At 43.3% G+C, this 27,121-nt stretch overlaps 1 long non-coding RNA gene across 2 annotated transcripts; it reads right to left on the reverse strand.

The window, feature by feature from the left end:
• Positions 1-13,311: 13,311 nt before the first annotated feature.
• On the reverse strand, positions 13,312-26,218 carry LOC311584702. 2 transcript variants are annotated; one of them, XR_014774973.1, is made up of 4 exons: positions 26,053-26,218; positions 25,347-25,521; positions 22,873-24,488; positions 13,312-14,232 (listed from the first exon to the last, which is right to left on the reverse strand). It is a non-coding gene; the product is annotated as an uncharacterized lncRNA (long non-coding RNA). The 2 variants fall into 2 exon arrangements; XR_014774974.1 differs by having other exon boundaries at positions 22,873-24,530.
• Positions 26,219-27,121: the final 903 nt, after the last annotated feature.

Consider the following 27,121-nt stretch of genomic DNA (forward strand, 5'->3'; position numbering starts at 1 on the left):
CTAATGGAGTATGAAAATGCAGAGTCCCGGGCTCCCTATAGCCCCACTTCCCCCTTGGAAATCAGCCGACTTGAACGCCTCCTGTTAGCGGCCAGGAGTGATTTCAACTCCAGCAGCACCTCCAAACACCTGGTTTATGTAGAGATGGTAAAAATGAGCTCACAGCAACACCGTGTCTGGAAGGCGGTTGTTTAAAACCTACTTCTCTATTTATTCAATGATTTCCCAATAAATCAACAGCCTTCCCCAGGCAGGAACAGAATTCGGTTAAGTACCAGGTCGATTGGCTAAGCATCACTATTTTGTTGTTCTCTGTAAAATGTTACAGTGAGTAAAATTATATCTTTATGGTTCCATCGTTTAAGAATACTGGAGGAGCCGTTTTTGATTTACTAACCTAATTTACAGGTGCGTGAACTGCCGTTTTCAGCCACGTTTATCTTCTCCCTTAGCCATCTCTGTCATATCTAAAGACCACAGCTATAGCTTCCTGTAAAACCATTATTTTTCTTTAATCTTGAAGGGGATTCAGACAACTTCACAAATAAGTTTTTTTTTGTTCTCTATCTGGAGAGTTGTGAGCTGTTCGCAGAGTGTCTTGAGTCTGTTCAGAAGGCTGTGCTCGTCTCTTGGGCTAATGGAGAGGATCTCTCCAACAGCATAGCTTCCCATAACAAAGCTCTCAAGCAGCCTGTGTGTGTGTGTGTTTTCCATTTCAAACGTGATGTCATGCTTCTTTGGCCATGACGTCATGCTTCTTTGACCCCCTCCCTATGGAAAACGAACTGGTGGGAAGGGCCACTGTGAATAAGTTTGATATTTGCATAAGCTGCGGGTATGACATTTATCTTGCTGTTTTAGTTCTTTCACAAGAGGAATGGCATAGTGGCCCAAGCTACGTATTATATCTTATCTTTGCAAGTTCAGCTAAAATGAAGTGTTTCCGGGTCAAGATGCCCAAGGTGTATTTTTCTAGCATCCAGACGCCACCTATTGGTGGGAGATTATCTATAAACTGTAATTAAAGGACCCAAACAGAACAAAGTCACAGAAGGGTAAGTTACCTACTTTCTTCTACCAGACTGCAAACCTCACAAGGTCAGGAACACTTGCTTCACTCAATTACCTTATCTTTGGCATCAAGAAGAGCAGTTGCCATGAAGGTGTTCAGTAAGTATCTACTCAGTAAATAAATATGAGCCTTTTATTTGTTGTCTATTTATGCTTGCAACAGGTGTTTATAAAGGACTCACTACGTACTAGGCTCTCTTCCACCCAATAACCAACCCCAGAGACTTCATCTGGTAACAGTACATTAATGACCAAATCCCTGGCAAGAAACATCTTAAGAGGGAGTCAGCTGGGTTCATGGTTGGAGGGGACACAGACCGTCATGTTGGGGCAGACATGGTGGTCGATTCTTTGGTGAGCAGAGCATGAGGCAGCTAGAAACGCTGCTTTAGAAGTCAGGAAACAAAGCCTGGACCTAAAGCTAGCTGGGCTGTAGCCCCAAGACCCACCCCTGTTGACACAGTGCCTCCACGTAAGCCCCAACTTCCTAAGGCTTCCGTCGTCTCTAGAACCAGCAGCAACTAGTTGGGGACCAAGTGCTCAAGCATATGAGCTTGTGGGCTACATTTCACAGACAAAACTTAGCAGGGCCGTCTGGCTGATGTTGCGCACAGGGGCCAGCTCTTCCATTCCTTCACCCACTGTGTGATTTCCCATCTACTCTCCAGTTGTTCTGGGATGGTTTGTTCCTTTGTGCCTTCAGTTATCTTCCTTGCTCTACAAAACTGAGATACAGTGATGTGGCCAAGCCATCTAGCAGAGAGACTGAGGCAGGCGGCTTTGGCTGACCTTGGATAGAAAGAAAGTACCTTCCTCTGACGTCTCCTGCTTGTGCCTGTCCACATCCGTTGTGGATCTTGAAGCAGTTTCCACTCGTTGCCTTTAACCTAGCTTGTGAGCCATTTCACCATATGCACGTTTCCATATGCACATATGGAAAGCACTTATAGATTGTCTTTTATTATGTTTCTGTGCGTGTGTGTGTGTGTGTGTGTGTGTGTGTGTGTGTGTGTAAGTTGATTCTGTCAACCTTCGCTTTCCTCGGCTGCTTCACCTATGTGGTGAGTGAGTCACATGTGGTACGTGATGTAATTTCTATGTGTTCATTTGCTGCTGGTAGATCATCTGCATTCAGAACAGTGAGGGCAGCATAGTGGGCATCCAGTAACTATATGTCGAACGCACAAATGGGTGTATGAAATAGAAATGGATATACTTACTTAAGCATAAAGATGACCTATTGAATATAATTTTACAAGTGTACATCTCAATGAACATTGCTCTGTGAGTAAAGTACCTATTGTGCAAATATGAGAGTCTCAATTCAGAGCCATAGAATCCAAATCAAACGTCATGTATGGCAGCATTTGCCTTTAACACCAGCCCTGGGGGCCAGAGATAGGCAGATTCCTAAAGCTCATTGACCAACCATTTTAGCCAAAATCAATGCCAGCTTTTAGCCTACACACACACACACACACACACACACACACACACACACACACACACGCACACACGCATAAGCACTTACACATATACATGTATAGCCACATGTATACACACACAGATGTATAAATTCACAAGTAGAAGGCACTAGTTTTTCAGATCTTTTTAAAAAATAAAACAGTTTTGAGGGGCACATAATTTTCTGTTGACCTCTTTAAATATGGACAGTGAAGAGTAGGAAAGAATGTGCAAGACCATGGAAATGCCAGCCAGGTCAATTTTTGTTTGTTTTGTTTTTGATTTTCGAGACAGAGTTTCTCTGTGTAGCCCTGGCTGTCCTGGACTCGGACTCACTTTGTAGACTAGGCTGGCCTCAAACTCAAAAGGATCTGCCTGCCTCTGCCTCCCAAGTGCTGGGATTAAAGGCGTGTGCCACCATGCCAGGTGAATTTTTTAAAGGATCTGTTTTTAAAAAGCCATAATTCCTTCATCCTGAGTGCAGTGTTGTATGCAAATAAAAATGTAGTCAGCAGCCTGCATAGCCTGGCAGTGTATCTGTTAAATTAGAAAGCCTGTTATTCATGGCTGGATTTCAATAAATGTTAGCCATAGCTGTTTTTATAAAAGTCTGCTGACACCTCCCCTCCTTCCTTCCCTTCCTCTTTTCCTCCCTCACGCCTCCCTCTATTTTTTTTTTTCTGTACTCATGTAGACTGTGCTGGTCTCAAATTTGCTATGAAGCTGAGGACAATCATTAAATTCTGACTTCCTCACCTCTACCCTAGAGTCCAGATTACAGGTGCGTGTTGTCATGCCCAGTTTCTGTAACCCGGAATGTTTTCTGTTCATTGTGTGTCATGCATACCTCACACACGCACACACAGAATCATTTGATAAATGGGGACATACTTAACCTGGTGGATACAGCCTTCAATTATAAATGGAATTATCTGTGTCAAACACAAGGGCACTATCCTTTGAAGTTTAGACTTAGAAAAAAAATCACTAATTTTTTTTTCAAACTCTGATGGCCAGCCTTTTAAAGTACGGCAGCCTAGGGACCAGAAAGGATAAGCTCACACTCACTCCAAAGCATCACATTTCTTCTTTTTCACAGTAGACTGGGTTTTGTGCGAACAGAGGCATTTGGGAAGCACACTAGACTTGCCTAAAGGTATTTTGCTTCTCTAGAAAGTTCTGCTCTCAAGGAAACCCTTAGTGAAATCCTGGGGCAAAGAGCAGTGGGGACTGAGTTCACAGGATTGCTGCTCTGGGGCCTGCTGCCCAGCAGCCTGCTGGAGGAATATGAACACGTGACTGAGGGGAGACAGGAGGCGTCCCCAGGAGGTAGTCACAATTCATCTGTGCCAATTCCTGTCCTGGGAGGTGCCCACAGGGCAGAGCACCAAACAGATCCTTCCGTCACTCATCACCCAGTTCAGGGCTGTTCCCCTCAGTTGTGTCGGCACCCCTTTCCTACAGACTTTCAAGCAGGTCTTGTGTGACAACGAGAGGACAGGCTGCGTTGCAGTCACCATAATTCTGCCCTCACATCCAACTAGCAATTTGCTTGCCACAGATGTGTTTGCCTTACATATTACATGTGTAAATGCTCTGACAATCTGTAGAAGTGTGATGCTAATGCAAACCTATAGGTAGTGGTAAGTCTTCCCTTGAGAGACATCTCTCCTACAACCATTTGCAATGAGTAAGCAGGCCCTGCTCTAGTGAAGCAGGCATCCCTGGGATGTAGGCCCGGATGTAAGTGTTTGGTTTCTCCGATCCTCCCTCTCTATACACTGAATCTTGTGCTGTGGTTACCTACAAAAGGCCACTGACTGCAGGCCAATCAGCGTCTTTAGAAGAGAGTATTTCCACATTGCTTCAAAGAAGTAAAATAAGAATAGAACAAAGTAAAAGTCACAATCTAAATATTATGTTACTGTATAAATAATATTTCATATTTCATGTGGCTAAAATATGTTTCGCATTGTAACCTGAATATATCCATTGATTTTTGTCTTTTGGATAAAAACATGTAAATAGCAATTCTCTGTTAGCATTTGGGATTACTAATTACTAATTAAGTTGGTTAATGAGTTTATGCAAAAAAAATATACATGCTTTATTCTAATCTACAGGAACCTACGGGTCCTGAAAGCATTTCAGCTAGTGAAAGGCCTGGGAAGTGATGTTAACATCTGGATTTGGGTATTTCTTAACACAGTTGTTTTTTCTTTTCTTTTTTTAAAAAAATTATTTATTAATTCATTCATATTACATCTCAATTGTTATCCCATCCCTTCTATCCTCCCATTCCCCCCTCCCTCCCACTTTTACCCTGCTCCCCTCCCCTATGACTGTGACTGAGGGGGACCTCCTCCCCCTGTATATGATCATAGGGTATAAAGTCTCTTCTTGGTAGCCTGCTATCCTTCCCCTTAGTGCCACCAGGCCTCTCCATCAAGGGGATGTGGTCAAATATGGGGAACCAGAGTTCATGTGAAAGTTATTCCCCACTCTCCACTCAACTGTGGAGAATGCCCTGTCCATTGGGTAGATCTGGGTAGGGGTTCAATGTTTACTGCAGGTATTGTCCTTGGCTGGTACCATAGTTTGTGCAGAACCCCTGGGCCCAGATCTGCCCATCATAATGTTCTACTTGTAGGTTTCTAGGCCCATCTGGACACTTCTATTTCCCCATTCTCCCATGCTTCTCTCACCTAGACTCCCAAAAGGATGTCTTCTCATCTATCCCACTTTCCTGGTAGGTGAAGACTTTCATGGGACATGTCCCTTGGGCTAGTGTCTAGTTATAAGTGAATTACAGTTGTTTTCTGTGCCTAGTATTTTATCTTGGTTCACTGTCTTCTTGCTTGTAAGACTACACTGAGCAGTTTGGTTTACTGTTGGGTCACTTATGAGGGTTCATTCACTTATCGTTTTCTTTGGCCTCAGCTTGCAGAAATCAACCTTGAAAGAGTACACAGAAATTAAGTAATAAATTAATAATTAAACACTGAGTAGCATAGGAAAGACAATTGGCCATTGCTCTTTTTTTTTTTTTAACTTAAAAACGAAACCCAAAGGCTCCTCCATGATCTAGGAAGAAACATAATGTTGGGTATTCTCTGTAAGGTTTCAGTGTACTGCTTCCCAGGATGGGGGAGGGGGAAGGGGGCGCACTTGGGAGCCAGTTTACTCCTACCTCTTAGTCATGTATGTGCGTGCTCTTATGTGCATGTGTAAGGCTATGTCGAGGGAAGGAAAGCAATGCATGTGTAAGGCTATGTCGAGGGAAGGAAAGCAATCCCTCAAAGCAGACTTTGGGATGCAGCTGACGAAAGAATAGAGGGTTGACGTCACATACATTAAAGCATCAAGTGAGCGCTATGCTCACATCTTTCACGGTAAGTGCTGAGCCCTAGCATTCCTACTGTTTTCTGAAGGTGCATAGGGGTCTCCAAACTGCAGTCACTACTTTCTAGAGTCTCCTGCGCAGACAGAAGAGCTCATTGTATTTTCACAACCTGGGTCATCTCAGTGTGCTTCCCTACTTGCTGCTGTGAGGCAGGCTGTGGTAAACTGACAAGACAGGCTTTTAGATGTGCCACTTTTACTTGTGGTGAGATCTTTGTCTTGATTGGCCCATAAGTGTGATATTTTGATTTCTGTACCTCTGCATAATGAGCAAGTGCACTTAGCACACCCATCCCGATGCGCGCGCTCACACACACACAGACACACAGACACACAGACACACACACACACACACACACACATACACATCACTTCCTCCTCTCACTACCTGAATATGAAGGGCACTGGCATCAACCATGCCCACTACAGTGAACAGAACACACACACACACACACACACACACACACACACACACACACACACACACATCACTTCTCTAGGTAAGCACAGTCAACTTCCTCCTCTTACTACCTGAATATGAAGGGCACTGGCATCTGCCATGCTCACTACAGTGAACAGAACATTCGGCCTCACTCCTTTAACATTTTAGCCAATCTCTCCCTGTATTTCCCCTTCCTTGTCTCATCTTCTGATAACCACTATTCTGCTGTCAGCTTCTTATGGCTTCCTTAGATTCCACATATAAGTTAGATCATGTGGCACTCACCCTTTCTTGCCTGCCTTTTTTTGCTTAACATATAACCCTCAGGTCAACCCATGCTGATGCCAATTACATCCTTCTTGTGGCTGAGTAGTATTTTCAGTAACTTGTTATGTGGAGTATCCTTTAGCCAAAAGATCCTCAAATTTTACATCTTAGATATATGTATGAAAATATAGGAAACTGTACAGAAGAATCTACGAAAACATCAGCAATAGCTACTCCAGTGTGCTTCTATTTGTGAAAACAACGCTCATTAAAATGAAACTGCAGACTTATTAGAGAAAGGGTGTTGCTTCTCAGCCAGGAATCTCACATTTTCAAAGAGAATTTTTGAAGTGGCCTGGCAGTTCCTCAAAAACAGAAAAAAAAATTTGTATCATAATTGTAGACACACACAGAGAAGTTCTGAAAATACTTGAAAAATCTGCACATTGCTCTCCTCTAGCTCCCCGAAGTGTTAACATTTTATGCTGTTCTCTCCTTCTCTAAGATTTGTTAACATTTTTTCCTGCTCTGTCTGAGACAGGTAACACAGCATTCCCCTAGCCCTGAGAGAAGCCCAGCTCCATTTTCTTTTTATTTATTTTATTTTTAAATACTTTTATTTTATTACACATGTATAAAAAAAACTACATACAGCAGGGAGAACCACGTGACAATCATGAGAATAATGAGTTCTATACGTGTTACATTCATAGTGACTTGGCATCTGCATTCGACCCGTTTGAAGTAAGTGTCTTTCCTGTCTTGTTGGGTCTAAATTTCTGAATGAGATTCAATATCTATCCTATCTCAACTCTAATAGCTTAACTTCTTTATCTTTATCTAAAATGATCTTGTCCCCTAACCAACTAAGCTTGGTTGTAAAACTATACTATCTTGTCTTCAATGCCCCTCAGAGACTTGAGAAGGAATAAAACAAATTCCCGAGTGAACCAGCAGTGTGGGTTAGCAGCTTCCAAATTGTACAAATTGACTTAAGACAGTTTACTGCCTGACCAGTCACCCAATACACTTTATAATGTTGGAGCCTCTTCTTCAGCTTTCTGGCCTAATATCTCTGCCAGACTTGTTCGTAGGGCAGGAACTATTGAGGACTTGCTTACCCTGACTTGGCAGAGTGCGGCTGTCGACTCTGCCTGCATCTAAATTGCCCATTTTTAGGCAGCTTCTGTTTGTGGCAGGAACGAGGACATTTTGCCCAGTGGCTGGTTTGCCACCTTTGAAGCCATCTCCATAAGGAGGCTCTTTGATGCTCATCATCTTCTTTGAGGTCACTCTCCCTTTCCTGCTGCTTCATGTCACAGCAGGGAAAGAAGGCCTGTGGCTTCTTCTTTTGGTGCCACCTAGAGATTCCAGGTAGGCATGCCCCTGCCTCAGCAATAGCACTCCATTCAGAGCCACCCCTACCGCCACATGGAGCCACATGCTGGTCTCTTATGCCTGTTCTTTGCAGCCTGCATGCTAGGTCTGCCCTGCTTTCCCACGACGTCTCGGTCACAGGAGCAGCGAGCCTTTTCCTATGCTCCTTGCACGAATGGTATCATAAATCTCAACATCAGAGCGGGATTCTGGCTGACGGTCCATCCTAAGCTGGCGGAGCGGTCCCGACAAGCCCCCAATAGACTTTCTTTCACAGTCCCGGTGTAATTACCAAAGTCATCGGATGAGCAGAACATTGAAACGTCCTTATTATCTAATCTGCATACCTTATTCTGACGTCTCCAGCGGGTTCCCCAAAACATGAAAAGTTCTAGGGTATGGCTCTCAGTCAGATGGCCTGTAGTTTCCGCGTCCCTTGTCTGGATTAGTCCCAGCTTCTGTCCTTGGCTTTTGTGCTGGCTGGTCTTATGTCAACTTGACACAAGCTAGAGGAAGGGAGGTAAATTGAGAAGATGCATCTACAAGATTGGGCTGTGTTCAAGCCTGGGGGGGGTACATTCTTAATTAGAGATTGATGGGGGGACGGCCCGGCCCATAGTGGGTTCTACAAGAAAGCAAACTGAGAAAGACATGGGAAGCAAGCCAGTAAGCAGCACCCCTCCGTGGCCTCTGCATCAGCTCCTGCCTCCAGGTTCCTGCCCTGTTTGGTTTTCTGTCCTGACTTCCTCCAGTGGTAAACAGTGATATAGACACGTAAGCCAAATAAACCCTTTACTCCTCAACTTGCTTTTTTGGCCAAGCTGTTTCGCTGCAGCAATAGAAGCCCTGACTAAGCCAGCTTTCCTGACACCAACATCTCTGACGGGCTCTGCTGGTTATTGTGCCGAGTCTGTCTCCATCCCGGCTTCTTGCATCTTGGTTATTAATTTCAGGTTGTGTTACATTGGACACCACTTTGGTCCCTCTTCGTTGGCTCCGTGTGCCTCTTCCCGTAACCAAAGAGCTTCTGATGTTTCTACTTCCGTCATCCTCACAAGGAGTGAACTCCCATACAAATCTAGACCCAACTTCAGATTCTGCAAGGCCAAGGCCTACACTACACATCTCTTTTGTCCATTACATCAGTTTTTGTTGTAAAGCATCAACACATAGAGGCAATGCACAAAGCTTTTGCACTGTGTGTGTTTTTGGAGACTGGCAGGTGCTCTCTGGAGTCAGGCTTGCAGAAGAGGTACCAAAGGTCACCTCTCCCCTTGAACAAATCTGTCTCTGCTTCTTGGTTAAAAGTTATCCCATAGCCTCAAGTGCTTATCAAAAGCCATAGCTATCAATGTGGTATCCGGCGATAGTGGCATTATTATAAGAGTTTGGGCTAACAAGCTGCTTTCCCATTGCCATGCAGACCATTGGGATTTTCAAAAGCACATATATACTCTTTTCATAATCAGAAAATAAACAGAATAGATTTGTGTCCATTAAAATGCTACCCCAGATCAGTCTTGACACGGAGACCCATATGGGGTTTCTTGTGTTGGTGATGGTGGCACTGGTGATATGACCCATATCAGGCAAACACTGTACCACCGACCTACATCCCCAGTCTGAAGCTGGAGTCTTTTTTTTCTCCTTTATTAATTTATTCTTGTTACATCTCAATGGTTATCCCATCCCTTGTATCCTCCCATTCTTCCCTCCCTCCCATTTTCCCCTTATTCCCCTCCCCTATGACTGTTCCTGAGGGGGATTACCTCCCCCTGTATATGTTCATAGGGTATCAAGTCTCTTCTTGGTAACCTGCTGTCCTTCCTCTGAGTGCCACCAGGTCTCCCCCTCCAGGGGACATGGTCAAAGGTGAGGCACCAGAGTATGTGAGAAAGTCATATCCCACTCTCCACTCTACTGTGGAGAGTGTTCTGTCCATTGTCTAGATCTGGGTAGGGGTTTAAGGTTTACAGCCTGTATTGTCCTTGGCTGGTGCCTTAGTTTGAGCGGGACCCCTGAGCCCAAATCTGCCTATCATAATGTTCTACTTGTAGGCTTCTAGGACCCTCTGGATCTGAAGCTGGAGTCTTAAAAGAGTGGAGGACACCTGATGTCCTCTTCTCCCACTCAGGTCTCCGGATGACCGTGATGTCATTTTTCCATCCTCTCTCTTTCCTCTGGCATCTGATTGAACACAGTCCTTAGTTAACTGCACGGTATAGAGTAGTGAACATCACCCTTCCTCAGGCATGATGGCTAACGTTGCAGGTCCTGCTCGCCTTTTATGTGGGTGTTCAGTTGAGTCCAGCTCTGTGGTCCTCACTTCCGTTCCTACTTGTGCCTGAGGCTGATGGTCACACCCGGGGTCCCAGCAGGGAAAACTCCAACGACAAGTTTCCTCCACCATCCAGCCTTCGATCATTACATTTACTAAGACCTTGGTCGGAATTGGTGTTGATTTTATACTCATGTACGTTTGTAGCAGATTTTTGTTTTGTTTTATTTTTAAAGCATATGCACAAATTTCATTAAAGACTGACGGTTTAGGGCTTGTGAGTTGGTTCAGTAGGTAAAAGTATTTGCTGTGCTTAGAGACCTGAATTCAATCCCTGGAACCCATGTAAAGGTGGGAGGAGAAAACTGACTCCACAGAGTTGTCCTCTGACTTCCATGTGTGTGTCATTATATACTCACACCTGCACTCAAAGCACACATGCTCACACACATACACTATATACGTATATATGTATGTATGTTTGTGTATATGTGTGTGTGTGTGTATATATATATATATATATATATATATATATATATATATATACATATACACACAATTAAAAAGAAAAAACTTTTCACCAAGCTTGAGGCCCAAGGCATTTAGTTTTATTACATTGCTTACTTACTGCGGCACACACATACAACAGCCCTGTGTGTAGAGGTTGGGCAATTTAGAGGTCTTCAATCTTTGCTTCTGCAACATGGGTTCAGGGAATCGAACTCGCATCATCAGGGTTGGTGCCTTTATGTAGGGACCCATCTTTTTACACCCTAGAAAACTGCTCTAAGATTTTTTTTAGGGCTGGGTGTCATGGCTTATGCCTATAATCCCAGTACTCAGAAGGCATAGACAGGAGTAGGGCCTAGGAACTATAGTATGATGCTGTGAAACTGTCTTAGGCCTAGAGAGAAGTTTTGTGCTGGCGCATCAAGAAATCAATTTATGTAGTTCAGAAATTCCATTGTAAGCTGCTGCTTTAAAATTCTCTCCAGTGGCGCCATAACCATATCTGTCCCAAACTCCAGCTAGATTTGGTGGGATGTTCAAAGTTTATTTTCCATGTTTGGTTGGGAAAACAGTCGGAGAAGAGTGCTGTAATCACTTACCTGATTCTGGGTTTCCTGTCAGGTCCCTATGGGAAGTCCAGGCACCCCAGTGCTGCCCTGGGGGTTTCCACTTGCAACAACACACCACCCTCTTCCACCATATCCCCACCTTGCCTTTCACACAGTACACATCTTTCTATGTAAAACTCATATCCTGGCACTTTGATGACCACCGACCTGTTCCTATAAGCAAGCTGGTCCAGGGTGTAAACATGGCTCCTCAGGACACATGGCCCAACCTTGTTTTGTAAACCTGCCCCTGCCCATCAGTCTTAGCTTTATCTGAAACGTCAGGCCTACAACAGAGTAGCGCAGAAAAGGAAACCACCACCTTCAGAGCAGGGCAGCCTGTTGGCTAGTCTCCTAGGATTCTGTCTCCTGGTGCATCTCCTGCCGTCTCAGAGGCTGATGTCACGTTTCTCAGCGTGTCTGAGGAGCCCCAGGGCACATCCCTGCTTCCATGGGAAAGTTCTGAGAGGGAACCTTCACTCTGCAGCACTTGCCAGCAGCGTGTGAGACCAGAGACAACAGAAAACTCGAAATCCCAAAAGGTAGCACCGGGAAAGCAGTTCAGCCACCGGAGTGGTTTCAGCAGGAATTCGGAGAATGTTTGACTACTCATGACGCTCAGAAAGAAACCTGGGTGAATTGCTTAGTGTTTCTCTGCACACAGGCGGATCCCAACAGTAGTTACATTATTATTCCTTCAATATTGAGCATAATCAGCGTTTTGTTTTGTTTTGTTTTGTTTTGTTTAGAAATGCAGATGTTTATAAACATTGAAAACACCTAGGCTGGAAACAGCACATCTTAACTAAGGGGAATGAGGAGCAAGGATGGATCAAGTCAGGATGGGCTGTTGTCTAAATAGATAGAGTGTTGGTAAAAGTCAGAGGGAGGAAGGGAAGAGGAGGGGGAGGGGGGGAAGTAAAAACCAAGACTGTGATGCACATGTAGATTGGTGGTATTTTAATGTATTCTGATATGGCTGCTTGGTTAGCACTGTATTCAGATAATTTGAGAACTAATTTGGTTAAGAAATGAAATGAATCTCTTCATAATAAAGACTCGCTTTTCCTGCAATTTAATAATAAAATACTAATAGCAGAAAAGGCAAGCAGACAGAGGCCAGGTCCTCACGCTCTCTGCATCAAAAGACCAGCTTTTTAGAGAAGGAAAAGTTGATAGGTTGATTCATTTAAAATTGTGTGTGTGTGTGTGTGTGTGTGTGTGTGTGTGTGTGTGTGTGTGTGTGTCGTTTGGGCTGCAGACAGTTTGCAGATAATGAGGAGAAAGCTGGGCGCTAACTTTGTGAATGGCTTTCTGAACACAGAGATTAAATCCTCAGGTCCCAGAGTAGGAGCCATCTGAACATTTTTCCTACTTGGACAAATGGGAGGGATCAGGAAGGGTGACAAACTCAAACAGCTGTCAATCAAGTCCACTGAGGGCAAATGACTGCAGAGGAAGACAAGCAGACATTTTGCACAGCATTTAAAAAAAAATGCTGTTATGCTTGGGGCTGCACAAAACTTTTCCTTCTGTGGTCACAGAGAAGCTATGTTATGGACAAACAAAGGGAATTCTTAAGAGTTTCTGCAATTACTGTCAAATTATAAACAGAGTGGAGGGAACATTTTTGTTAAAATTAAACATGTTATCCCAACTGAAGAAACTTAATTTTATATTTGTCTCTCAAAACCATCTTTTGGAAAATTCCATCAGAGGCAAAAAAAATAATGGCGGCATTTTGAAAGCAGTGTCTTAGTTGTGCGGTAATTGAACTAACAGCTTGGGATAGGACTGTCAAGTTCCACTGCCAAGGGTCAGAGATTTTTTTAAAAGTAATTTTCTTTTATTCTTGAGAGTGTCATACATATATACAATGAAATGTAGTCATGTCCACTCCACATTTCCATCCCTCCAGCATGCCCCCACCAACCTCATGGCCCTTGGGGTATTTTTTGGGGGGGAGTGATAATTCGCTAAACCCAATCACTGTTGCTCATGTGGGCGTGGGGTGGGGCTGGGTGCCACCCACTGGAGCACAGAAAGTCTATCAGAGGCTGCAGTCCCAGTGGCTAAGGCTGCCAGTAGCTCCTCAGTAAGAGATGGGGGCTGGCGGGTGCCACCCTCACTTATGCTAGAATTTTATCTAGGTTGACCCTACGCAGGCAACCACAGCTACTGCGAGCTTGTGAGTTCGGTATCCTTGTGCAGTCCAGAAGTTTGCTTTTCGTAGCATCCTCTGAAAGATCAGCAGTCTGATCTTTCCTGAGCAACCCAAAGGTCTCGGATTCCGAGAGAACCGGGGCTCCCGGGTTCCTGTCTGTCTGTCTTTCCTACGGTGGACACGATGATCAGATAACACCTCCACGAGGCTGTATGGTGCTCTTCGCACTGAGAATTGTATCTACTTATGAAATATTTCCATATTTACTTCAAAGGATGTGGCACAGCTCAGGCGGCATTCTCCAGGGAATCGTGTCCTTGGGTGACAGGTTTATCTGTCGGACGTGATTCTCTGGGTAGAGCTTGCCTGGTAGAAAGATGTATTCCTTCCCCAAGTGTCGCTGACATACTCACCTTGAGATCCAGTTAGCAAGAAACATTGATCTGGCTTTTTTCATTGTACCCCAGATCCTGTCCAGTTCCTGTTAAAGAGTGAGCTGCTCTGGTCAGCTTGGGGGTCCTCTCCCTCCAGTGACGGTCCATTTAATCTACCAGTGAGGAAGTGAGCAAAAAGTGTGGGTCCTACCAGAGATGAGGAAGTTCAAACAAAGGAGTCTACTTGGCTTCTTTTCTACTCCCAGAAAGATTACCTATAAACAGAGAAGGAAGACAGTGGATAGTGATGAATAGAAAAAAAATGATAATAAATTTGGCTGTCAGTCATTAAAACCCCAAATTCACTATAAACACCAGCTATTTTGATACTGTTTCTGTTAACAGCTGTCAAATGTCTCAGTTCAAACTGCTTCCATGAAAGGCCTTCAACAGAAAACTCACTAAATTTTTTCTGTTACTTATGGGAAAATGTCTCAGGGTTTTTTTTTTCTTCTAGAAAAAATAATTATAGAAAGTGATTCAAATCAAAGTGACACTATTTGATCCATTGTCTTAGAACAAATAACTGCAACAGCTGGAGGAGGCCTTAAAATATTTATTTTTTATTTTTATTTTGTGAATGTTAGTAACTTGATGGGGTTTTTTTTTTTGTCATGAGAGGATCTGAAGCGAGCATATTTTAAAAATTCACAATTCCCACAAAAATATTTTTAAAATTCAGATGTAAAATTTGCCAACTTTCTGCAAAACAAAAACCACAAAGTTTATTCAATATTCTTTGTATTGTCCCAAAAAAATCTGCACTGAGATTTTTTTTAATGGTAAGATAAAATATAATAAGACAAAAAGAAAGCTAACACATTTACATTGGACAAGCAAACCAACAGAGGGAACAGAGATCCTTGTGGTCACATGCTCAGGAGTCCCTTAAAAACACTAAACTGGAAGCCATAATGCGTCTGCAGAGGACCTGGAGCAGCCCCACAGGCAGGCCCGTGCATCCTCTTCAGTCTCTGAGTTCATGTGGGCTTTGCTCATGTGGACCTCCAGCACCTTGTGTTCCTGGCGTCCTCCATGCCCTCAGACTCTTACGCTCTTTCCACATCTTCTGTGGGGTTCCCTGAGCCCTGAGCGGAGGGATTTGGTGGAATCATGCACTTAGGACTTGTGTTCCATTGTCTCTCGCGCTACCATAACGCCTGGCTGTGGGTCTCTGTATTTGTTCCCATCTGCTGCAGCTGGAGGAAGCGTCTCTGCTGTTATCTGGGCAAGACGCTGATCTAGGAGTATAGCAAAATGTCATTGTACTGAGATTTTTTTTTATTACACTGAGCTAATAGGCCATGTGAATAATACCTGCTTAAAAAGTAAGCTGTGATAAAGGCAAAGCTTGAAGACATAGAATGTCAACAAATCGCTTCTATTACTTATAGAATGTTCTAGTCTCTTACCAATCTCATAAATTTAAATATGCTTTATGGTCATGCTACATATTCCAAATTCCTTAAAATTTTTCAGGTATCAAGTAACATTATCCAAAACAACTAAGAAGTCTTTTTGTTTTGTTTTTTATTCTTCTAGACAGGGTTACTCTGTAGACCAGGCTGGCCTCAAACTCAGAGCGATCCACTTGCCTCTGCCTCCCAAGTGCTGGGATTACAGGAGCCCACCGCTGCTCCTGGTTATGAAGTCTTAATAGTAAAAAATAATTACAGTTATAATTTTAAGAAACTACCTATACTTATGCTATTTCCCAACACTTCTGAACATTAAATATAAGATAGCCTACTAAGGAATCACCACTAATGTTCTTGGTTGTAAACACCATCAAAATAGTGTGTGCCTGAGGGCTGGTGTGAGGGCTCGGTGCTGAAGCTTCTGTATTCTCTTGCATGGGACCTGGGCTTGGTTCCCAGCACCCACCCACCTCAGGAGGCTCACAGCAGCTGTGTCCACATGATCCAAAGCCATCTTCTGGCCTCGCAGACACAGGCAGCATATGCTCTCACACATACATAGACATAAATAAAGATAAAAATAATGGTAAGTCTTTTCCCTAAAATATGTGTTCACTTGGGAGAAATGCAACAGCAGTAGTTGGCTTATGGTGCATCCCAAAGGCCGCCTAACTGGAGTCCTAATCCAGTCCCCAGTGGCAGGTGTGTCTACTGAACATGTAACACACAGGCATCACAAAGACCACGTTCTAAGATGCTTGCCAAACTGCCTCATGGAATATTACTCATATGGTTCAACACCCCAACCACATCAATAGCACTTTACCTCAGCTGGCTTTTCGTAATCACACTAAGAAAACCCATTCCTGTTTAACTTCAATAAATGCATTTAGTAATCACCTTCTAAATAATAAGAATACAAAGAGGAAAAAAAGTCCAACTCCTTGCTTTAATGTGGTAACAGCTGAATAGAGAGTCAGACAGATAAATAATAAATCTCTGCAGATACCAACCTAGATGTGCCGTGGGAGATGGGGGTTCTTAGACATGCCGTGGGAGATGGGGGGGTACCTAAATGTGCCATGGGAAGTGGGGTACCTATCAGAATTTTGACTAGGAAATTATAGGAAGGTGGCAGCATGCAGGGGGGGGGGAGTTGAAGGAAAGGTGGGACTTGGAATTTTTTTTCACTCAAAGGAGTTGTCATATTTTTATCTGAAAAATCATTCTAGCCTCAAAATTAAAGATCAAAAAGTCAGCTAAAAATCTCAGCTTGATTTTTTTTAAAAAAGGAAATAAGACGTGCTTAAAAATAGCTAATAGGCAGTGATGCCTCTCAAATACTGTGGCTGAGGATTATTGTCTTGATTGGTCACAGAGGCAGAAAGTAGGGTCATTGCTTACTTATTTTTGTTTACCAGACCATAATAGTGAGCAAATTCTGCTTAAAAGGACATTTTTAAAAGTACTTGCATATTTCTGAAAATAGCTTAAAGCAAAAAAATTCTGAATTATCTGGGCGCCGCCCAATAAAACCTACCCACAGTGAACATATTAAGGGAAAGAGCTACATTTGTGCATGTCCTCAGCAAAGTGTACCTACATTCATCTTTTGTTTCTTTTAGACTCAGTTAGAGGCACTAAAATGGAGAATAATAACTGTAAATTGCTAACTAAGAAAACCCAAAACCCATAACTGCTAAAATTGGCAGCCAAGTGACTCAGACCAGCTTGACTCCTTTGAGTGTGCAAGGGGAGACCCTGGTTTATTGGACGTGAGAAGGAAAACAGTGCAAGGTGCTGTTTTAAAGGGGTTTGGCGACCATAGCAATGGCTGCTAAGTTTCTTCCCTGGGGTTCTGACCTTTCCTTTAGTTCTCTGAGTATTCTTGGAAGGGGTACAGTACAAAATAGAATTGTAAACGGAACCGGTTTGGGACTAGAAAGATCTGACAAGAGGTTAGACCCTTGTAATAGGCACCTGTGTTGATGTACTCACTAGTTTTGTTTGTTTGTTTGTTTGTCAACTTCACACAAGCTAGAGTCATCAGTGAGGAATGAGCCTCAGTTGAGGAAATGTTTCTGTAAGATCACGCTGTAGGGCACTTTATTAATTAGTGACTGATAAGGGAGATCCCAGCCCATTGTGGGTGGTGCCATCCTCTAGGCTGGTGGTCCTGGGTTTATAAGAAAGCAGACTGAGCAAGGCAGTAAGCGGCACCCCTCCATAGCCTCTGCATCAGCCCCTGCCTCCAGGTTCCTGCCCTGACTTCCTTCAGTGGTGAGCAGCAATGTGGAAGTGTAAGCCAAATAAACCCTTTCATCAACAGTTTCTCTGTGGTCACAGTGTTTCTATTGCTGTGATGAGCCCCAAACTAAGACAGTGGATGCATCCCATGCAGGGAATGGAGGGAGCAGAGTGGTGCACTGTGAGGTAGGAACCTGACAAGGTTGACAGCTTTATCATCACTGCCTGAAAGGAGTCATCCCACAGTGCTCTGTGGCTGTGTGTTGTGATGGTGGCCACGCTGCTGTGGAGTGGAGTCATCCCACGGTGCTCTGTGTGGCTAGTCTCTTCATTTCTAAATTTGAGCCCGTAGCACTGCATAGATTTCAAGTAACCGAGTTACTCTCCAAGGGAAAAGGCAAAGCAATAGATGGGGGGGGGGGTGCTGAGAAAGAGTCACCACAGGGATTGATGGTTTGATTTAACATTTCTCTCTCTCTTGTGGTGGTGGTGGTTCACTCCTCTTTTCTCTCCCAAGCTGAAGCAAAGATTTTAATGCCAGGCAGAGTTTGAGGGTTGTGAAACAAGGAATCCCAGATCTGGTGGAGCTTAAATTCATTTTCTTTGAAATACAACATGGATCTGCAAGCAGGGCCTGTAGGAATCACCTGTTGGGTGAGTTAAGATTGCAAATAAAGATGTCATTTTTGAACATCTGAGAAAATGCACTTAAATAAAATGGAAGGCTGGGGAATGAGGCAATCCGCAATTTACTAGCTCACAATGTGAACACGGTGCAACTCTCTTGTAGTTTAAAAGCCCCATATTATTGTGGTATCCTTTTGTGTTAATAAAAAAAGTATTTTTTATTCCCAAAGCCCTGATGTGTAATTGGAATACAAGATGTTATTTCCACACTCTAAAAGACACACAGGGAAGTGGAGAATCTTGGCAAAGGCACGTATTTAGCGATCTAGAAAGCTGTATTTTATTTGTTCCTCATTTACTGGAATTACCAAAGACTCTGAAAGTGCCAGAACAAGAGAGGTGAAGGAGAGAGGGAGACATACTCTGGTTTTACCTGGACACCCTAGTGTGGTGTTCATCAAAATTCCAAGCGCAGACTGCTCATCCATCATTTAAGGCAAGTCATTGCAAATAGAGCCGAGCCTTGCTATATCCTCACGCAGCTGTGCACACTAAAGGGAACAGTCCTCTGATTATCTGGGTTCTTTCTAACACCTGTGCTAGCGAACGCACATCAACCTTTACAGGCATGAGGTCACCTTAGCATTTTCTGTCTGTAACTGGATAAAGGGCCAGACCCTGGGTGGGAACAGACCTCAAGATTTCGTCATTTTTTTTTTCCTGTGGCCACCTGCATTTAAACTAATTCATCTCCATCAAGTTTAATATGCTGAGGGAAAGGGGAAGGGGAGGATCAGTTAATGGGACTGTAAGTTTTGTCTTCTCAAACGAACTTGTTAAGAAAACAAAGCGGTCTTGAAGCCCCAGTGCACACGTGCATGCGTAGACTCAAGGTTTGGCACAAAATAAAAAATAATGAGGCTGGAAACGTTTTTCTTCAGACTATAGTGCATATTAAACATTTCAAATAAATCTAATGAAAAGAGTTCAGGTGTGACTTTCTGACTAAGCGGGGAGGACTGTTTTTAAGTTTAAGACATGAAATATTGTGAGACATTCTTTTTCCCATAATGCATTTAGTCTCGGGAAAGTGAGGACAGCAAAGAATTATCCAGCTAAGATGGATTCTGTTTTTGAAACCGTCTCTGTTTAACTTTACTGACAGTGAAAGCCACCCTTTGGGTATCTGTTTGGTGCTTGGCAAAGGAGTAGAGTCATTGCCAGAAGCAGGATGCCAAGGGTCCCCCCAACTCAGTGCTCCCCCGTATGCTGTTCGTTATTGCCCACACCTTCCCTACCTGAAGCTGCTGATCAACTCCGCACTTTAACAAAAGCGTGAAACATCCTTGAGTAAAGTCCTAAATGTGAGATCATAGAGTCATTATGTTTAGTAGATTTTCAACTTGCTACGAAAAACAAACCTGCCAGAGTACATTCTAACATGTTCCCAACATTTGTGTTCCCTTCAGTAATTTATTAAAACTTCAGGTTTTCTCTGTCTTTACTGGGCCAGGTGGCAGTAGATTTTGTTTGACTTAAAATGTTTTTTTCCCCTCTGAGAAATATTAATGAGTAAGTAGAGATTACCTAAAGTGACCAAGACTTGTATCCAAGAGGTCTATACCTATAGACCGCTTCCCCAAGCCCAGAGCAGTTTGCCAAAGTAGCGAAGGGCCTACAGCACACACTCTCCTAGCTAGGGAGCCAGTAAAATGCATGAGGCCACACGTAAGGAATAAAAATATCTGGAATTAATCCTGTAGCTGAGTAGTACATATCACCTTCAGCCCAGGTGCTGGAATAAGGCAACTCAAAGTATCTCAGGAAAGAAAAAAAGATGCTCGCAATGTGAATAAAGCCAAAAGAGGAACGGAGTGGACCTGCAGGTTATCACAGATGGGGTCATTCAATAAAGGGACTGAGATAAAGACTCATATGGATGAAGATAGGATCAGTAATTTGGAGAGCCAAATAGAGATGATAATGTTGTTCCTGGTACTAGAAAGTTTTTCAGAAGTCATTACCAAGTTTAATTCTTTAATATGTGGTAAATACTCACGATCTACCATTTGACGATGCCACAGAGAGGAAAGGTTTCCAAATGCCCTGATGACTATGACTTCGTGATTTTAGATAAAAGCGTGCACAGTCAAACATTGTACTTCTCAATTATTTAAAAGATTTTTATGTGCATAGGCATTTTGACTGCATGCCTGTCTATGCACCACATGTGTCGTGTGCACAAACAGACCAGAAGAGGGTGTCAGATCCTCTGGAACAGTGGAGTTACAATGTCGTCAGCCTCCATGTGGGTGCTGGGAACTTCCTCAGGCCCTCTGGAAGTGTGAACACTCTTAGCTTCTGATCCATCTCTCCAGACAAACCTTCTTCAGTTCTTGGTTTTTCTCAGGCAGGCCCTACGAGAATGAGCTGCCCCATCTTTCTGTCCCCGTGGCGTGAAGTCAGGAGTGAAAGTCAGGAGCTCCATGGTCTCTGAAGGAAACCAACTTCACTGAGTGTATGTTTTCTCATTTTTTTTTTTTTTAGAAAGCTGATGCCATCCACCACAGAGGACTTTCCTGACAATGAGGCTGGATGCAGATACTTAATGTCCAGCCATGTTGCCTGTTATATGGCAAGGATTTAGTGAGCAGCTTCAGTATGTCTTTCAAAACATGCATAGTTGGCACCGCCTTCTTTTGGAATTCACTCCACTTGGCAAACACACTCTGGCTCACAACTAGAAAAATCCCCACCAGTAAATTAATATATTTGGAATATATTAATGCTCAGGTTACATGTCCAATTGACAAATGCACAGTAGTGCACGATTTATCGGCACAACTCTATTTCCAGAAAACAGGGCTGTTTAAAAACAGTGACAGAGAGAGAGAGAGAGAGAGAGAGAGAGAGAGAGAGAGAGAGAGGTTGGTTCTGGATCCGAGGGAAGAAAATAATGGACTAGGAATGAGAAATACGGAATAGCCATGTTGTAGACAATAAGAGACAACAGACAGTTCAGCCCTGAGAGGACCACACCCCTCTTCCCAAAGCTCAGGGATCACTGGGGCTAAAAGGCAGTAACAAAAGGCAGAGGTGGTGGGTGATTACTAGGAAACATCTGGAAACAGCAGGGCAGCTACACCTGTGGACCCACAGCAGTTACAACAGCATGCAAAAACCCTGTGCAAGCTCAAGCCACCATGGAGAAGGGAGATGGGTACACAGTCCCGCCCCAAGCCATGGGGGCAACTGGCAGTTGTTAGCTGCTGGAAAAGGAAGCGGGTAACCTCTGATGAGCCAACCGTGCTCCGGTGAAGACCACACAGACAAGACTATTTGGGACAGTACAATTAGTCCTGAAGTTTTGTATTTTTTTAAAAGGGATACCAAGTAAGCTAGAAAAGGATAGGCGGATCTGGGTAGAGCTGTGGAGGTGCATAGGACCCAACCGTGTCATACACCATTTGAAACTCTCAAACGACTAGTGATAAACGTTTGTTTGCCTTTCGTTTGGTTGGTTTTTAAGGATGTGGATCTGGAAGAGGAGGGAGATGGGGACAGATACTGGGAGGAGAGGAGGAAGAGGGGACAATGGCTAGGATGTAATGTATCAGAAGGATAAAGAATACAAAGAAAAGAAACTTTAGGTGAATATGAAAAAAAAAAGGGATATGCATGAAATGGGACCTGGGCTTATAGAAAATAAGCTTTACTTGTTTTAACTTCTTGCCTGAGAATAGCTATAGACCACCGATATGGATTATAGTCTTGTTCCTGTGGAGTCTTGGTTAGGGGGTAGCACAGTGTTTGTCAACCATGTTCTAGATTAGTGGCTCTCAGCCTGTATGTCATGACCTCTTTGTGGCGTCACATGTCAGATATCTTTCATATCAGATATTTGCACTCATAACAGTAGCAATTATGAAGTGGCAATGAAATGATTTATTGCTGGGGGTGGGTGTCACAGCATTAGAAAGGTTGAGAACCACTGCTCCATTTGGATCTGTGCTAAATAATAAGGCTATTGTGTTCTTGCTCCAAATGGTAAAGATGAGCTTTGAGTTCCTTCCCAAGACAAGTGCGCCCTGGTGGTACTTCATCATGACCCACAGAAACTTTCTATTCTTAACCTTTGTCCCCTTGGAGTCATCCAACACAATTTCTAGCCCTGAGAATCAATCGGAAACAAAAAAGGAAACTCTAAGTTGAACGTGATTTGGTGACAGCATAGACATTTGCCAGTGGAACAACGTCAACCCAGTGCACACTGACCTTGATAAGGACACACACACCGACACTCTGAACTTGGGGCGACTGCCTGCCTGTCGTGACCGCTCACTTCTGCAGTAACGGGTGCATGACCCCAGCCCACCGTGAGTGCAAAGTGATCCTCTAAAAAGCAGTTTTCTTCTGCGTGTATCAAACATTACATCTTCTAAGGTTTGAACATAAAGCCTAAAGACTCATTGACACTCGGTTTAAAATAAGGCCGTTGAGATGAAGGCAGTGGATATCCTCAAAGAACGTTCCCAAGGAATGATCTTTGCTTTTCACACTTACCTCCTTCGCTAATCTGTGCTGGGGCATTCGTTTCTCTCATGGTGGGCGTGCTTGGGGGAAGACATGAGCAGTGGCTGAGTGCAGATGTTTTCGTCTGTGTTTCTGGGCGACAGAAAGTGCATGTCACTTATCACACGGTTCCTTCCTCATGGAGGGAGGGGTAGCCAGTGCCAGATATGTTTCAGGTTTGTTTTATGTCGAAGATTCCATGATAATACAATTCATAGAGGACGGTGGGGAACCAAGTGAAAACTCTGGTGCGTCTGTCAGGCTCATAAATCTCTCAACTCCATCCAAAGTCTCCTGAGTCAGAAACTGTGGTGTGTGTCCTGGGAACCGAGCCACACAAAGTTTTGTGGGTTAGTGCCTCGCTGTCGGCTGTCATTTTTATTCCCAGTGCTTAGCACAAGTCTTGGGACTGAGCAGACACTCAATACCGGTTTGCTAAATTCAATCATTCCACAAATATTTGAGTGCTTTCTACAGGCCAGATGTTGTTCCAAGCACTTGCATCCAAGAATGAAACGGACAAAAGGTCCGATTTTCAGAGAGTTTGGAAATTGAAGGGACAGAAATTAAGCTATAACAGCAGCAAGGTATGTGGCAACAGTAGGGGCTGAGGGGCTGCAGGGAACAGTCTGTGAGGCGTCACAGGTGAGGGGGCTCAGGAGGAATGGGAGCTCCCATGCAGCGGCAATATTAATTCAGGAGCCAGGGTAGGTTTCCTTGAGAAGGTGGCATTCGAGAGGTAAGGAAACCAGACTATTGGAGATATCTAGTAACAGACTTAAGGAAGACGCCTTGTCTACTCGGGCAAAAAAGGACGACTGCAAAGGACTCTCCAGGGCCTGGGCTACAGAGGTAGACAATACTGTGGGACCCCGGGAGCGAGGTGGCTATCGCCTTCTGGAAATCAGTGTACTTGGGATTCCCTGTACAAACCCTCACAAGAGGAGCACTGTAGGCATCCCCTCACAGACGGAAAGGAAGGGGCTCACCAAACCCTCAACTTTGAGTCTAGCCACATCTTCCCTTCCGCCCCCCTGGGGCTTCTAGAGGACGTAGCGGCTTGTCTAGGGCCCGACCTCCATCGACGCAGCATGAGGAGTTCGTCGCCCACAGCTGTCGCAGGCTTTTTAGTTGTGCTTATTATGACTGAGTCATATGACTGAACCAAGAGACTCACTGATTTACCACCAAGCTGGGCTTGCGTGCGGTGCTTTCTCTGGCCCATTGTATGAACTGATGTTGGAACACATGTTCATTTCCGTCTCCCCAGGAAAAGAAAAGAAAGCAGGGCAAACGCTCCAGGTTCGCTCTTTATGCCGAGAATTCTTTCCTTTATTTTACATCGTCTCAGGATCCATAGAAAAATCCGTTCTGCGTATACAAGAGCCTTAAACAACTGTATCCACAGTACAACTGCTCTCGTTTTCACTTTCTCCACCGAGAAAGCCCCGTTTTAAAAGGGCTTCATGATGCACCGCGTTCCGCATATCAGTGTTTTCTGTGATTCCAGCATCAATTCTTCCTCCAGGATGAGCTATTATTCTACAGGAGACCCAGTCGTGTCCATGAATATCGCTCAGTGTGATCAGATTACATGAATTCCTTGGCTGGAGAAAAGCTTGTGTCAAACAATCAAATAAACCAAAATGCTAGAAGATTGAAAGCAAAACCACATACAGAAATCTAAGATAAAATAACTGCAGAGAGTCAGATTCTGAGAGCATGGCTAAGAGGCAGGCAAAAAGTAAATATGGACAGTGTTTCTCAGCCTATTTTTTTTTTCTTCATGAAGCTTCAAATTGTGTCAGAACCTGTATATATTTTCAAGCCATGAGCCGTTGATAATTATCATGTTTGCAGTACTATATATAACTGCACTAGAATTATTTAGGGTCCTACTGGACTGTGGTATGCTCGTAAGAATCACTGTTTGATATTTGGCAATATTTGAAGGAATCCAGCTATGTTTCAAAGATTTCTCTCAAGTTTTGATAATACTGTTCAAAAATAGTTTGGACTATTTTGCAAACATAATCACTTGTGTTTATTTCTCTTAAACCAGTCACACCACAGTCTTCACTTTGTTCTCTGCCCACGTGCAGCATCCTCTAATATTTAAATAATCTAAATATTTACATATCCTGCATCCTCATAAGGTAATTTCGTGATGGTCCTGGGACAAGGAAGTATGCCAATTTGCTCAACTGTAAAACCATCTATATCAGTATAATATGTATAAAATGATCATAAGCACGTAGCAATAAAACCTGCTGTATCACAGTCACAAATTATCAATCACATTGTATTATGTTAACATATTAAATATTATATAACAGTAAACAGGTACTAGTCATGTATTTGAAGTTTATAGTTTTCCAAAGAGCATTTCTGGGGAAAATGTATCACCATAACTCCCTATTTGTAGAAAAAAAAACCCCACATTTTTTTGTATTTTGGTCACCAACCTTGAAAATTTACTAAGAGGTAGAAACTTGGGCAGAGAGAGCAGACACGAGGAGTCTTCGCCATCTGAAGTCATCCTCGCATGGCTGTTTTCAGTTGCCTGAACGTGTGCGGTCCAGCAGCTGTGCCTCGGGAAGCTCCCATGTGGTGGTACCCCAGCTTTTAACCTCGCAGCATCTATAAAAACAGTATGTGACCAGTCTGAACAGTGATGTTTAAAACGCTATTTTTAAAAGTGACCTTTTAACTGAAACCAACTTATTTAGATCTCATAGATTGTTTTCTATGAAATGTACCAAGGTTTTGCAGACACAGACTGGCAGCAGTCACTAGTTGGGAAGCAACGCTCTCAGCAGCAGGGATGGGGCGAATGCTTGCTAGGCAGGCAGAATACTTTTCTTTCAGCACGTAATCAGTGTTGTGGGGTGCTCCAGGAAATAACTCCATCCGTGTTTATGAAAGCAACTCCGATTAAACTCAGTGGATCACAAACAAACAAATAAACATACACGAAAGTAGGAGGGCGATTTGTCGAAGGGAAAAAATGGAAGAGAAAGGGCAATGAGAATAAACTGACAGAAAACATCATGTACACGTACGAGATTTTCAAAGAAATAATCAACTTTAAAAATAATGACAACAATTCTAGGAGGTAACGGTTTCTCTTTTTACGGCCTGTCCTTCCCCAACCCTGCCAGGAATTCTTACTTTTCTCCTTTTTCCTTTCTCTCCTTCCTTCCCACAGGACATTTCTCCCTTCTTGTTCCTGTTTCATCTTTTACACTTGTGTATTTCTCCTCCTTGCTTTTCCTCCTGGCCGCTCTTCTCTGCATCACGGCTTTATTCACTCCCTTAAATGACCATCCTGTCACTCTCTCCCTTTCATTTGGTTGTATGAAAATGCCTCTTGGCAAAGTCTCTCCCCCAGATACACAGCGCCCTTGCACAAAATGCCTGGAAAATTAATTCCATGTACATTTTAGGAAATATTGCTCACAGCTGCATTTTTCCATTAGAAATGGTTTCAAAGGGTACAGAAAGAAACCGCAGCCAAATGAGGCAAAGTTTAAGTGAGAAAACATGTGTGGAACATTAAGCCAAGTGACAGGAACGGGGCTACATTTTCAGAGCAACAGAGAAGTTCTGCAAATGCCCTTCGACTAAAACAAGAACTTTTTTTTTTTAACTTAAAGTGGAGTTGTACTGCCACGGCAGAGTTTACAAAAAAAATTCAAGTTTAGTTTGAAGGATAATTAAAGCACAACTTCATAAGTGATTCACACACCATGTGTGTGAAAATAACTTGAAATGTGTGCTAACAATGAAAGAGTGTGCATCTATAGGTTACCTTGCTAACTATGATGTCTCTTATGAAGATGTATACTTCTTTCCCCATTTTGGCAATAATCATTTCCTACTTTTTTTTTAAAATATGACATCTATACAAATTTGATACAAGTAATATAAGATTAATCTACTGTGTTTGAGAAGAAGAAAAAAAACCAATAGCTATTTTTACAGTGCTCTCAACTTCAGAAGAATTTGTATATGTAGCCTTGTTTCATAGGGTGTTAGCATTGTTTTTCTTTGAGAGAAATAAAAGAGCATGCTCTGCTTCTTAAATAGCTCAAAAAGAAAGTGAGACAGTGGCAGGATCTGGCCGTGATGCCGAGTGGCCATTGTGGCTCTATGAGGCTAACCCTCTGTTTCTAAGTCAAGCAAGAAGGAACTCAGATGAAATGGTAACGTGATATCCAAGGAGCTGTATTAATGAGAG

Source organism: Acomys minous (genome assembly GCF_964271855.1).
Source record: "Acomys minous genome assembly, chromosome: 15".
In the NCBI taxonomy this organism is placed as follows: Eukaryota; Metazoa; Chordata; class Mammalia; order Rodentia; family Muridae; genus Acomys; species Acomys minous.